This window comes from Saccostrea echinata, unplaced genomic scaffold (genome assembly GCF_033153115.1).
Source record: "Saccostrea echinata isolate AGI-Se365-2 ecotype Australia unplaced genomic scaffold, CSIRO_AGI_Sech_v1 ptg000028l, whole genome shotgun sequence".
Classification (NCBI taxonomy): domain Eukaryota; kingdom Metazoa; phylum Mollusca; class Bivalvia; order Ostreida; family Ostreidae; genus Saccostrea; species Saccostrea echinata.
Window position 1 is genome coordinate 17,249,766 of NW_026889777.1, and position 6,964 is coordinate 17,256,729.

Consider the following 6,964-nt stretch of genomic DNA (forward strand, 5'->3'; position numbering starts at 1 on the left):
TATTTACTCTTATACTTTCTATCAGATATTGATTGCTTTAGTCAGGCATGCTTCTTGAAAAGCTACTACTTGTTGAAACATAAATTCCTAATAGTAAACTCAATTAAAAATTTGAAGGTTTCCAATCCGGAGCTTCGTACCATCTTTTCAATTTATCTCAACTCGTTGTACATAAACCAAAGAAAAGCAATTACATAAAAAAAATGAACAAAATATGTATTTACTAAAGATATCGAAATTATTAACAAGAGGCCCCAGGGCCTTAACGGTCACCTGAATATAATAAAACCTGTAAAGGATCCATAGAAGTATGAAACAAAATTTACTGATAAATGAAGCTATGTTGCCCAAGAATTTAAAAATCTGATAAAAATACCCTTGCTTATTGTAATGTGCGAGATATATAAATAATGTGCACAAAAGAAATCTTAATCTTTCATAAAGAAATCATGCTATTACATTTTTTTTTATATCAAAGTAAAACAGAGGGAGATCTGGTTTTCTTGATCCTAATAAGTTCGTCAATTTTAATTTGATATTTTCAATTAGTGATATTGTCATCAGGAATCTTTAAAAATTGATTAATTTTCAAATTCAATAAATATAAGAAAAAAACTGGTTTGTGGCAAATTAATAACAACTGAGAATAAAATTTCTCTATCAAATTGCTAGAAATTTAACCCAAAAAACTTATTAAATGTTAATGTGAAAGCTAATGGAACGTTAAAATTACAGTATTTTGTAATGCCTTTTATTAGTTTATTAGTCCTGCTCGCTATTAGCGTTCATATGTTCCCCTGATAGTAATATCAGCGTAATAAATAAGAATGCTTCCGTTATTGTGAAATTAGTTTCCAAGGTAGCGCGGGCATCAAAGACTCACTGATATCTACTTAAATAGAATATTAATCTTGCCCAAAACAATGTAATGCCTATTCTGCAACTGATTTATTTCGAAGATATCAATATCCCAGCAACACAAATTAAGAGAGAAACATACATCTAGGCTCGTCAAAAATGTATAAGGTTTTCTCGTGAAAACATATTCAAAAGATCGATTTTTTCTTCAATACTTTGACAAATGAACAAAATATTCAATTTAAATTTTTTTTAAATTTCCCAAAATATGGCAACTGATTTGAATCATCCAATTTCTTCTTCGTATTCAATGCAACATCATTTACATTTCTTATTGTTTTCTCTGTAATAATTCTTTAAAGGTTACGTGAAAGTTATGTGTGTTGATTTCTCAATAATTACAACTGAATGTAAATTTCGACAAGTGAATGGTCAAGTGCCTTTGAAATTATCTCCATATTTACATTCATGCTTATAATTCTCTACATCACAATGATTTGATTTCATTGTTGAGACATTATCATTAAAAAAAAATGTATTTTCAATAAAGTTGCTCATTTTCAAATTGATCTCTACCGTATTAAGATACAACATTTATATTGTATTTAACGAGGCCGAGTCTAATTATTTCTACCCTAGATATTTTGATAAATTTTCTTGAATGAATTTTTACTATCATAATAATTATTTTAAGATAAATCAAATGAAATGTTAACCATCCCGATTTCTTAGAGGGCCATCTCAAAAGTTGTCAAATTTTGCTATTGGACCCTATGAGAATTTGTTGGAAATGCGACAAATTATCACATTTTCCCCATATTTTTTGTATTTCTGCCCTAGGGATTTCCTTTTCAGTTAAATACATGAAAGTTATTGTAGAAAGTCAACAAATCGTGAAATTTCAAAAAAGTTGACCATCTGGTTTGGTCTAGGAATTATTGCAAAGTTTATTTTTTTCCAATGCCCAATACCTCTAAATTTGCCATATTGCGACATACATTTTGGATATATCGGTGCAGATAAATTATTTTGGTAAAAAAATAACAATGTTTAGATTGCTGGTATGTTTCTTTTGATGTTCTGACAACAGTTTTTAATAAAATGTGTCCATGGACGTCTTGAAAACTCAAACGAGTCATGCGTCATTCTTCAGCGTTATGCATTGCTTAGAGAATCGGAAAACAATGACGTCGTGAAAGCCATTTCAGCGTTTATTCCTAATTATTGTCTTAAAATCACATTTTAAGACCCATAAACGTTATAGATAATGTAACATAATGTTAATTTGGTATCAAAATTACAATACTTAGGATAAGTGTTATGTTGCACCTACGAATGCATGAAACTATAAAAAGCTGCGCAAAGTCATGCGCACTCGACTTAGACTCGGCCTCATTAAACACTTAAGCACAAATGCATTTTGCTGTGAGTTAAAATGTTTTTTAATGAAATTGATTTTTCATATACCAGAAATTCACATAAAATTTGCCTACATGTTTGAATCCAAATGACACATTAATTTTCTAGTAAGGCTTTTATTGAAAATAATTTTTTAAAAGTTAAAAAAAAAAAAAGGCAACTGATTGCGTCATTCCAAAATGTTTCCTTATTATGTACATATATAATAATGTTCACATATCCCTTTTCCCTTGTTCCCTTTTTCAAGTTATATCAAATGATGAAATTTGCAAGGAACGATATCATTTAAATAGAGAGTCATTAGTTTAGTGCATTTAATTGATTCAATTTCCACTTGAGAGTCTCCCGTGTCCAGAATTGGTCACCTGACTAAGTCAATAAAATAGCTAGTATTTTTCTGGGCTTGAAGCCAAAAATTCACAAAACTTTGATATATTATAATAGTTCAAGGGCAATGAATCCAAACTGGAGTATAGGATATTTCAAGCATTTATATTGTCATTGTTTTAAATTGTCACCGGCGACAAAATTTACCTACCCTCACTGCACATATAGTCCTCCATTAGTGCATAGTCAACGGCGACGAGACGAGCCTTTTTCCTCCTGCGGGAGGACGTAAAAATGTAGTCACATATCGGCACATTTTGACGACGGCGACAATATGCCCTGTGAACATTTGCACAATTTGTCGCCCATATATTGTTTTGAAAAAAAATTACTGGAGTCTTGAAGAGAGAGAGAGAGAAAGAGAGAGAGATTCAATGGCAGATATATGAGTAAACAAGCAGTTATGTAGGGAGAATTTTTTTGTTCAGAAATATGTGTCCAGGATCGGTGTATATCTCTTAGATATGCCAAGGTACCAGAATTCTAGATTTATCTAATAAATCAGCCTTTTCGAAAGAAAAAAAGCTTGCTATAGAGAAAATATAGCAATGACGTCACAAGTCGGTGATCCTTTTGCATCAAATCTATGTCCCGGACCACTTCTAGCTTACAAGTAAACTTATAAAGTAAAAACATTTCTTTTTAATATTTTTAGAAAAGTTTATTTCTATTTCTTTTTTTGACCAGATGATCGAGTTGATGTGTCAGCTAAATATTCATATCTAAATAGAGAGGTTTTCAAAGATGCTGTCCCTGGTTCTCAGTAAGCTTTTGACGTAATTTCATCTGAATAGATCCCAACCGCCTTGAAAAGTGTAAACAAACCAAATTACCTCCAATTTCAATACACATCTCTATGCATAGTGTATGTTTGCAATACATATAAATGCATATCATTGCAAACTAGACACATTAAACTTTTATTCTATTTTCAAAAGGTATTACAGATATGTCAACTGTTTTTTACTATTGTCAATTACAATAAGGCATGCACATTTCTTACATGCACTCCTTTCACTCTGTTGACCTTCACCCTGCGTGGCACAGTGGATAGAGCGTTTGCTCTAGATTTGCGGTGTAAGGAGTTCGAATTCGCTGCGGGATGTGGAGAACGGTCTTTCGGATGAGAAAATAAAAACCGAGGTCCTTGTTGCATTAGGTGCTGGCACGAAAATAAATCCCTCTCTGCTCAATGGCCCTGAGTGCTTCGTATATGTCAAAATTTGCAGCTCTCCAACCGCAAGTGGAGGCGTCTCAATATGAGTAAACAGTTCTCGAGAGGGACGTTAAGCAGCAAACAAACCTTTACTCGAGAATCAGATCCTCATGGATCAGATGTGGAAGAATATAATTCATAATAAAAATTAAGGCCATTTCTATAGAGTACTACAGCATACAAACAATTAATAAAATGCAGAATACATGAATTTCAGATTTTTACAGAGATTGCAAATCTAATACCTTTTTCTATAAATTTTTCAAAATAAAAAAAAATAATTCTATAATGAAAATCTTCGAGTGACAGGGTACACATTTAAAGGACATTTATTCATGAATCAAATCATGTATCACATTAGTGATCAAAAGAGAAATTTATAATAAAGCACCCTACATGTACCTCCTTTTTCTAATGGTTGGAGAGGGACCCTGTGCAGTTGATTGGCTAATAGTCTTTGTATAGGTAATCTGAAGGAGTCTGTAAGGTGAATATTTAATTAAAAAAAAATCACTATAATAGTTACCAAATAAACATTACTTAATGTCCATTATACTTTTATTTCCGCTCTTTATCAGTGAAATTTGACTCTAAAAAAGGAGAAAAAAATCTTAATTTTGTGTGTTCATTCATTATTCTTAGGGTATTCAAGTAAAAGTGCTCGAAATTCAGCATCCGACATCCAGAAAAACTAAGGCAGCACAGCATCTTGTTGAAGACAAACTCTGCCTTTGAGACCCGAATCATGTTAATAGCTTTAAAAAAGGAGAAACTTGAGAGAGAGAGAGAGAGAGAGGGGTGGTCTTTTTATAAATTTATATTAATCATGTTGTTTGCACAATTCTCCTCACCATAGTATTACCTGTACACATTTATATTAGATATAGCGTTCGATGGACAGGAAATGTGCGAAGACGATATGCGCAGTACAGTTAAGGCAACATTTTCTATAAAAAGGCACCAAAAACGAGACACTTAAAGTTCAACCGACTTATTTTTTTAGCATGAAACTCTTAATGGCTTTATGAAGCGTTTTTCCGTCGCTTTTAACATCGGTATTTTTTGTCATCATGTGACCCTCTACAGTCACGTGAGCTCCGATTTTAGGTCAAAATATGAAATGTCAAATTTAACCAAAAAGTGCAAGGGCAAGGCAAACAATATTTGAACTGCACAATGTTTCATTGTGTCCCTTAGTATCTATTCTATCGTAAAACTGATGCTCAGTCAGTCAGATTTCTGAGATATTTAAGCTATTCATTGAAAACAGACACCAGTATTCAAAAATAGGGTATTTTTCATCATTTAATCGGAAATTTTAAATTGCCTAATGAATTACAAAGAAATGCATGAGCATCACTTTTTAAAAACTATACAGTAAAGTAAAGAATTTAAAATAAAAACCTACCTCTTGGATTGTCGCCTTGCCCTTGCACTTTTTGATTAAAAATTGAAATCTTAACACATTCATTCTAAATATAGTTTTCAAACGCATCATTGACCCAGCATGGGAGATACCTCTGTGGTACTTAATAGAGTGTGTGTACCTCGCAAATTTTGAACAAATAATACTTACGGACTGTGTTGGGCTTTATTTCATTAATTCAAATCGGTATGCATAAAAGATCCTTGACTTTACTTTGTTTTGTATAACTTCGTTCTTTTATTTAAGAAATAATGTATCATTTTTAAACATCTATCGGGATATAAATACGGGTTGGTCACGAGATCAAATTCCATAAAGCCCGAAGGGCTTTATGGTAAATTTGATCTCGTACCAACCCGTATTTATATCCGATAGATGTTTAAAAATAATACATTATTACTTATATTTACATTTATTATTATTCATATTTTATATTTTCCTGATTATAATATTTAACGCGTGAAATGTTTTATTTTTCAAACTCAACGGCACGTATTTGATCCATTGTTTGCGCGTCGACCCTTTATGACGTCACTGAGAAATTACGTCGAACGTTTATGACGCGAGGAACCTGTGTTTATACGGATATAGATACGCGTTGCTTTCAATAGTGTTATATAAGGGAAAACATTTGCAAATGTAAATATACTCTACACAAGACGTATATTTGACACCTACCGCATTTCCTCCATTTGTCAACAATAGGCCTAAAATTTGCCGCAACATCTATCATGTAAATCAATTGGAAAATACCCATGGTTAAAAAATATTGAAAGATTCAATCATTTGTAATAAAAAATAGACAGCCGCTATCAATGATAAAATATTTATTCTCCCCCAGCAGACACACAGAAAAATATCTCCAACAGAACTTAGTTTGTGTTTTGTTTTGTTTTGTTTTGTTTTGTTTTGTTTTTTTTTTACATATGTGATTATTTTAGTTATCAAACCTTCAACTGTTTAGGGATTCTAGACTACGTTGAAAGTTTTAAGAACAGGAGGAAGGGATTAGGGAGCTTATTCCTGTATTTAATTACCTGTTTTCCTTTCTACAGATCTAACCCCCCCCCCCCATATCACCAGTTTACCTCTGGCTCCTTTGATACCATATATACCTGACTTGCACGTAAAAAAAACAAATTATTAAACAGTGTTTACATCAGGTTTCACTTATTTGGCTATTGTAGCACAAATCACATTGGGGGAGGGGGGGGGGGCGGGCTTCAGTCTCATTTTTTTGAGTTATTATCAATCCATGCGCAAACAAGATAATCATAGTAAAACTTTGTAATCAAGAAACATATACTCTGTTAAAGAACAGGTGAACACAATATACATGCTGAAATTCAGATCTTGTTGGTACCCAAAAACACAGATAGGCGCGTAGCCAGAATGGAAGTGAAATGTACGCAGAGAACGGCTGGGGTCCGCTTTGAGACCCCCAGTTGGTCCAGGACCCATGGGTTTTACCAAATATTTCATTCAAAATCATGCCATTTCGATTTTCTTTAAAAAATACAAGACATGGTACTTAATATTGCTTTTAACACAGTAAAATACTTCCGTGCAAATTTATTGTACATGTAGAGGCTGAATATTTTTTGAAATGATATATTGGTATCATCTACTCTTTTTTTAACTTTCAGCAACAAATATAA